Source organism: Pan paniscus, chromosome 2 (genome assembly GCF_029289425.2).
Source record: "Pan paniscus chromosome 2, NHGRI_mPanPan1-v2.0_pri, whole genome shotgun sequence".
NCBI classification, from domain to species: domain Eukaryota; kingdom Metazoa; phylum Chordata; class Mammalia; order Primates; family Hominidae; genus Pan; species Pan paniscus.
In genome coordinates this window covers 124292772-124301417 of record NC_085926.1, presented here as the reverse complement: position 1 = coordinate 124301417, position 8646 = coordinate 124292772, and positions in this window count along the sequence as shown.

The following is an 8646-nucleotide window of genomic DNA, read 5'->3' as shown; positions in this document are numbered from 1 at the left end:
TCCGGGCAGGCCTGTGCAGGGAGGCTCAGCCTTGGGCAGCGGACGGTCTTTCTCTTCTTGCAGGTGGGGACGGTGTAAAGGTCTCACACATTGTGGGGAAGGTGCTGAGGGAGGACAGGCAACTGGGGCTGGCCTGGCCATGGCTTTAGACACATCTGAGATCTGACCTCGGCACAGGCCCATCAGAATAAATTAAAGCTGCATGAAAGAGGCGGATGGTAACATTAAACCATGACAGTCCCAGAAGTCATGTGAACATGACTATGTGACATCAGTGAAAAATGTGACTAGATACACACACAATCTTGAAGCAGACGGGTTCTAAATAGAACACCAAAGGCAGAATCCGTAACTATATTTGGAAATACAACAAATTCTGCAACTCCCAAACGATTGCTGGCCATAGATCCAGGCAGAGTGTGAGGGTCCTTCCCATGCAAGTAGATCATGCACCTCAGCAAGGAAATGGGCAAGACTCCTCTAGGAAGCACAGGCCCGAACAGGCCCTGTAAAAGGAAGGCCCATCTGCCTGTCCAATATTTCAATAGTATGAACTAACCTTCAACTTCATCAAGTATCAAAGAGATGCAAATGAATACAATGACACTTTTTAACCTGTCATACTGACAAAAATTGGCAGAAAAAAGTGTCACTTTTTACAAAGTGAGGCCACCCAGTGGTGACAATGACCATGAGGTCAGGGAACTACTGATGCAGGGGTCTGCATGAATGTAAGGTTTAGAGGGCAACAGGGTCACAAATATCACCCCTTGAACATTTGATGCTCAAATCCCACTTTCAAATTCTCTTTAAGAGATAGTAGGATCAATATACAAAGACATATGCCCTAGGCCAATTACTGCAGTTTTGCATATGAGAGTAAGAAATTGGAAATAATATACATGTTCTTCAAGCATGGATTGGCTGAATCAATTATGAAGCATCTACCTCTATGGATCACTAGGCAACTTTTAAAAGTGATTGATATTAATGTATCATTATCGCCATAGAAAAAATATAGAAATGATATAATAATATATTATTCTGTTTTTAAAAGGCTTTGGAAGCAACCCAATTGTCCTTCAACGAGTGAATGGATAAACAAAATGTGGCCTGTCCATACAGTGGCATATGATTTAGCTTTAACAAGGAAAGAAATTCTGACACATGCTACAACATGGGTGAACCTTGTGAACATTACCCTAAGTGAAATTAACCAGATACAAAAGGACAAATACTAAATGATTCCCCTTATATGAGGTACCTAGAGCAGTCAAATTCATAGAGACAGAAATTACAATGGTGGTTGCCAGGGACTAGTGGGAGGGGGAATGGGGACTGGTTTAATGGGGACAGAGTTTCAGTTTTGCAAGATGAAAAGGTTCTGGAGATTGGTTGTGCAACAATGTGAATATAATTAACCCTACTGCACACTTAGAAATGGTTAAGATGGTAAATTTTTTAATGTGTCTTTAACCATAATTTTTTTTTTTTTTTTGAGACGGAGTCTCACTCTGTCGCCCAGGCTGGAGTGCAGTGGCGCGATCTCGGCTCACTGAGAGCTCCGCCTCCGGGTTCACGCCATTCTCCTGCCTCAGCCTCCCCAGTAGCTGGGACTACAGGCCCCCACCACCACGCCTGGCTAATTTTTTGTATTTTTTTTAGTAGAGACAGGGTTTCACCGTGTTAGCCAGGATGGTCTTGATCTCCTGACCTCGTGACCCTCCCGCCTCAGCCTCCCAGAGTGCTGGGATTACAGGCATGAGCCACCATGCCTGGCCTTTAACTATAATTTTTTAAAAAGCCTCCAAAGCAGTATGTATGATGTGTTCCCATTTTGGTAATATAGCAAGAAAATATTAATAATAATGTGGTTATCAATAATTGTTTTCTTCTTATACTTGTCTGTATATTCTGATAGTTTGGTCAGTGAGAAAATTTACAGAAAAACTATTGCAAAATAATAACTAAGTTGCACAATCAAAACAAACATAAAGCAAACCATTTTTTTTCTGTTTATAAAAGTAATACATGTTCATTGTAAAAAATCTGAAAAAGCAAAATATGTAATGCTAAAAAGAAAGAGCACTTGTCATCCCACTATTCAACATAAATATTTGAAAAATCATTAACTTAAATATTTCTATATTGATTTCTTTCTAATTTTTTTCTATGAATAAATTTTCCTTGCAAAATCATATCTAGAATAATTCCTATATAGAGTTTTAACTTTCATCAAGTAGTCTTAAAAACCTGATTTAAATAGATAAATGATGTTCCATTGCATGCATGGGACATAGTTTATGACCAGTTTTCCTTTTGTTGGTCATTAACTAGTTTCCATTTTTTTCTCAATGGCAAGTCATATCGGAAAGGACAAGTTTGTGCATAAATCTGGCTGCAAATCTGAATTTCTTTGAATCAGTTTCTGAACATAGACTTACCGGCTCAGGGCTCTAGTGCAAGGTTGTTTTCTGGAAATGTACCTATTTAACCTCTTTCCAACAGTGTTATAATTCCAGAATATCCCTGTCAATTGGATGAAAATAGCATCTTGTTTGCATTTGTGTTTCTTTGATCAATGGTGAGGTTGAACATTTCCCAGTGTAAGGACTGGCCGTTGGCATGCTCTGTCTTCATGTTACTCGGACTGGTGTTGTCCTTACTGTGTGGAAGTGCCTGGTATCGGGCTGGGTGGGTGGTGCCATCTCATTGCCCTCTGAGGCCCCTCCTTGTGTGTGAAGCTTCCCCCTCATGTGCTGAGCCATGGCCCACCCTTGGTTCCTTTTGGGCAGCTTGGAGCTGAGTGACAGCCGGTGACCCCAGTCTGCTGGGCTTACGGGACGGGCACCTTGGGGAAAGGGGATGGGAACTTCAGGGCCAAGGTTGGCCTGAAAAACATGTGTTAAACTTTGAGGACTTTAACCAGGCAAGAGTGACTCATTAACTCCCTGTCACCCATCAATGCCCGCCAGCCAGATTCATCTGGGGAGGGCAGGCTGGGGCTGGGGAGGTGATTTGGACCTGTCTTCCCTTCTGAATGGGAACTCAATTCATTTCCAGTGGACACTGAAGCCTTGGCTGTGGAATATTCTCATGATTTCCATCTGTCGTTTTTATTTGGCTCCTTTGGTGTGTCCATTCTGCTCTTCAGTCTTTGGATTGAGTTTGCATGGATATCATCAAGCATTACATTTCCAGGAATCATCTCTCGTTTTCTGAGTGCTCCTTTTTCATGGCGGCTGGTTCTTGTTTTATGGGTTCACCATGCCCATGGCAATAGCAATAGCGCCTGCCTCGCGGGAGATTATATGTTAGGTGAGGTGGAAGTTGTTGAGCACTCAGAACAGTGCCCGGCCTTCAGTAATTGCTCGAATGTTAGCTCTCAGCTGTGTGCCTGGGATACAGGAAGCACTCAGTAAAATTACCTATTATATTATCTGGTGGTCCACAGATGTTTTTCTAAGAAAGCTTGGAAGTTCCAGGGCTATGTCAATGGTCTGCCCCCTTCCTCATGCCATAGCCCAGGGAGGCCTAGCAGCCCAAACCATCTGTCCTTCCCCAAGGCATTGTCCCATCTGCCCCCAAAGAGCTGTAAGTTAAGAGTCCTCCACTCAAGACCCCCAAAGGCTGTTTTGGCTGAACTCTTGGTGCAGAGGAGAAAGCAGAGACCGGTGGAGGGTGGTGACTTGCTCAGATCTCTGCAGCCAGTTACAGCAGGGCTTAGCCTGCAGGTCTCCAGGCTCCCAACCTGCTGGCAGGGAGACATCACACCCTGGGCTGATGATGACTCCTTCTGCTGGATTCCCTTATAGAGTAGCTCTGTGCCTTCCCGCCCTCCTTCCTCTCCCCAGGGGCTGGAGCCCGTGTGTGTGTGTGTGTGTGTGTGTGTGTGTGTGTGTGTGTGTGTGGTTGAGTCATCTTGGGCCACGCGAGTGAGGGCTGTGACTGAGCAATGGCAGAGCCGCAAAGTGGGAGGAGCCTGGGCCCCACACTGGGTCACCATCCCCATCCCTGACACTCAGCAGGTGGGAGGCCAGAGGCAGAGAGACAGTCTCCTGTTTAAGACACTGTTCTTTTTTGTCTCTGTGCCAGCTTGGGGACTGTGTCCTGGCTCCTCGCAGTGGCTGGCCTATACCCACCTAGCCACTGGTCACTGTTGGGACGTCCAGGACCCTGACCCTACATTCCTCACTCCCAAGCCAGGGGGCAGCAGGCTCCTACAGTCATGCAGGTGCAAGGACAATAAGGACCCTGTGGCAGCCAACACGGGTACAGGTGAGTGCCAGGCAGCACTGCCCTCCGTGTGCCTCAGCTGTGTCCTGCCCCAGCTCTTCCTGCAGGCTCGCACTTCCCACCTTGTATTGGGTCCCTCTCTACCTCCTCCCCCTTCCTGGGGTCCTAAAGCCTTCTCTATAGAGGAGGTAGCAGATTCTCCCAAATTCCCACTACCTTGCCATTTTCTGGATTGGGAGTAGTTTTTGCTGCCAACAGACAGCAGGGCCTGGCTGGTCAGCACTCACAGTGCCGGCAGAGCTTTAGGCTGCCTTGCAAAGCCCAGCACCTCATTCACACCAGCCTAGGTGGGGGTGTCATGGACCCTGCCATGGGCTCAGTCACAGCTCAGGGAAACTGGGACATGGCCAACACGGTTCTGAGAGGCAAGTGTTTGGCGCAGCTCTGGAGCTTTGCTGGTCTCTGAGCAGCATGTCCTCATCTACAGAGCGGGGAGCAGACTGCGGCCTCTCAGCACATGCTGAGGGCTCAGGAGGCCTCTGCAAAGGGCTTTGTTAGCTGTGAAGTGTACTGCATATGCTGCCACTAACCAAATTGCTGGAGAAGCCTCCAAGGAAGGTTGCCCCAGACAGGGTGATTTGTGGTGAGGATGGGGCAATTAAAGGCAGAGGCAAAGATGTGAGGCCAAGGCTTTGGGAAGCTCTGCCAGACCGAAGCCCCTCCCCAGACTGAGGGTGTCAGTGGTGGAAGGAATTCCTATGCCACTTGCCGCCATCTCCATCCTGAGCTGGCTCCACCAGGGTGGTCTAGACACTGCCTTCTTCCCAAACCTCTGCCTCTCTTGGAAGACCAGCCTGAATCACAGCCCCAGACCTTGAGTCCCGCCCACAGGGACCCACTCCTCCACTGCCTGGGATCCTCCTCAGAGGCCCAGCCCTGAACCAGCGTGGCTGTAAGCGAGGAAACTTGGGTGTGAATTCTGCTCTGCTGAGGACCCAGCACTGCTTTGGGTGAGCTGCTCCGCCCTCTGCTTCCTCCTCTGCAGGCAGAGGTGGGGCGGGCTGCATGCTCACCAGTATCCTCCTGTGCCCTTCTGGTAACAATGACAACACTCTGGTTTTGTGCTGGGGACTTGCCTCCCCACTCTCTGTTCATGAGATTCAGCAAGGTCAACTCTTCTCCCTTTCCAGGGGTGGCCCAGGCCTGGCTGTCAGTGGCCCACCTGCCCCTGGCCACAGCAAATGGGTCAGAGATGAGCATGTGACACTAGCAGGACCAGCCAGCAGCCAGCCAGGGCCCCTGCTGGGCCCATCAGCATCAAGCAGTGCAGCCTGGAGCTGCTGAGACAGGCCCATGTGGAGGGAAGTGAGACCAAGAAGCCAAGGATCAGGGTCCCCCCAGCAGCAGAGGCCCTGGCATCAGCTGGGCCTGGAGCCCACATTGGAGGCTCCACTTACTTCAGCCTATCAACTCCATTTCCCCTTAGACAAATGTGGGTTGGACTGGTTTCAACTGAAGTGTGCTTGAACTAGGGATGGTTGTCTCTGAGCCTGGGGCTGGAGAGTGGCCTTGGAATAGGAGCCACAGTGAACAGGATTCTTGAAGGAGCAGGAGGGAGGCTCAGGTCAGAATGAGGAAGGCTGGCCAGAGGCTAGGAGGTACCCGAGAGCGGCACACCCAAACACACATCTGCTGTGTATCTGCTCTGGACTGGACACTCAGACAGCGTGTCTGTGCTGGGGGCCTGGCCTTGTGCTGGCGGCAGGGGATCTGCAGATGATGCAGGCCTGGTTCCCACTGCCATGGTGCTCATGGTCTAGGGGAGGGAGCAGCATGTGCCCAGCACACTTCATGGCTCACTCAGAGCTCAGTGGAGTCCTGGGAATGGAGGGCCCTGCGGCAGGCCACTGCTTGGGAGGGCCGTTAGAAGTTACAGGTAGCCAAGGTGGGGAGCGCCTGGGCCACAGGACCCTGAGGAAGCTCCACTGGACCTGTGGACAACAGCGCTCAAGTGGATGAAGCACCAGTGAGGTGGCCTCAGAGCACGGGGGACTGGGGAATGAGAATGGAAGAAAAAACGAAAAAAAAAGTAATATAAAATTTTTTCAGAGCTAAATAAAAGCATGAAGTCTTCTTCACATGCTGACCAAATAGAAGAAGAATGAATAAATGAAGCCAACACCAGGTAAGTCACCATAAAATTTCAGATAATCAAAGGTAAAGAGAAGATCCCAAAAGCTTCTTAGAGAAAAAAAACAGGTAGCCTCTGTCTTAGTCCACTGAGGCTGAGATAACAAAACTACTGTAAACTGGGTAGTTTATAAACAACAGAAATGTATTTCTATCAGTTCTGGAGTCCAGGAAGTCCAAGATCAAGGAGCAGGCAGATTCAGCCTAGTGAGGGCTCACCCTCGGGCTCACAGATGATGCCTGCCATAGATGGATGTTTGACCCTCCCAAGCTCTTGTGGAAATGGGGAGGTGGAGCCTGGTGGGACGTGTCTGGGTCAAGGAGGTGGTTTCCTCGTGAATAGATTAGTGCCCTCCTGGGAGAAAGGGGGTGAATTCTCACACTGTGAGCTCCCTAGAGACCTGGTTGTCAAAAAGAGCCTGGCACCTCCCCCCAACCTCGCTTTCTCTCTCACAGTGTGACCTCTGCACATAACGATTCTCCTTCACCTCCACATAATGATTCTCCTTCACCTCCACCATAAGTGGAAGCTTTCTGAGCCCTCACCAGGAGCAAATGCTTCCTGTACATGCATTTGCTGTACAGGTGCCATGCTTCCTGTACAGGTGCCATGCTTCCTGTACAGCCTGCAGAACTGTGGGCCAAATACACCTCTTTTCTTTATCATTTACCCAGTCTCCGGTATTCCTTTATAGCAATGCAAATGGACTAAGACAGCGTCTTCTCGCTGTGTTCTCACATGGTGGGAGGGAGGAGGGGTTATCTGGGGCCTCCTTTATAAGGGCATGAATCCGCTCAGGAGGGCTCTACCATGTGACCTCATCACCTCTCAAAGGTCCTACTTTCTAATACCATCACCTTGGGGGTTAGGATTTCAACATGTGAGTTTTGGGGGGACACAAATATTCAGACCATAGCACCTACAAAGGAATAAAATTCCAGTTGGTATCAAACATCTCATAGCAACACTGGATGCCAGATGACAGTGGAGCAATACCTTCAAGTTCTGAGCAGAAATCATTTTGAATCTAGAATTCCATAACTATCAATAAAGTGTGACAGCAAATTAAAGATGTTTTTAGACATGGAAAGTCTCAGAAAGGTTATCTTCCAAGCACCTTTACTGAAAAAAATTACTTGATGATGTACTCCAAATAAAATAAGAAGGAAACTCAATCATAATCATAATCAATTATAACCATAAAAATAGTGGTATTATGAAAGGAAATCTGAGGGCGGATTTTCAAAAGGTTTAGAAAACACCAGTTCAAATTAGAAAAGAAATGTGATTTGCATCTTGAAGTATGACAAGTCCATGCTCTTAAGGAGCTTGTCTCCTGGTGGGAGAGACAGGCAAGAAACAAATCAATAAATAATATAAAGATCAGGATCATGAAGCAAAATAAACAGAGGCCAGGAAACTGAGGGCAGCAGATGTGCTGTTTTAGACGGGATGGGTGAGGAAGGTGTCTGGGATAAGGTGGCATCTGAGCAGAGACCTGAGTATGCGATGGAGCAATCCATGCAGCTGTTTAGGGGGAAACAAGATATAATAGAAGAATGTTTCCCTGAACTGAAGAAAGACTTGAGTTTCCAGATTAAAAGGATACACCAAGCATAGAGTAGTAACAATGAAAACAGAAGGAGGCTAGAGTCAGACATATCCTGGTAAAATGTGTGAAATTCAAGCATGGAGAAAGATCACTCCAAAAAGGCACCAGGCCCAAATGGTTTTATAGGCAAGGTCATACAATATTTAACCAATATAATTTATATCCTTCCAAGGCCCTTTTCTATACTTGATTATGTAGAAGTAGGGAAGGAATTGCTTTGGAAGAAAAGAAACTTAGAGATTTTCACTGCTAGGAAGATAAATCTTTACTGTTTTTGGTCATCTGTTTTGAAGAGCACCACCTGACTTTGTTCTCTCCTTTCTGCCAAGGAATCTCAATGATAGATTCTCCCCACTATATTGAGGGAGCTTTTCTCCTTAGATATGGTTTGGGGTAAATGCTGTATCTAGCTGTAGGGCATTAAAGATTGTGGTGAAAACTTGGGCTTTACTTACTCTGAGTGAGTTGGGAGCTGCTGGAAGCTTCTGAACCCAGAAGGGACCTGATCTGACTCAGGTTTTAACAGGACCATCTTGGCTGTTCTCCAGTTTCTGGCCAGTGGGGCCTCCTCCCTGTGTGCTGAAGCTGCTAACGATGTGTCTTTGCT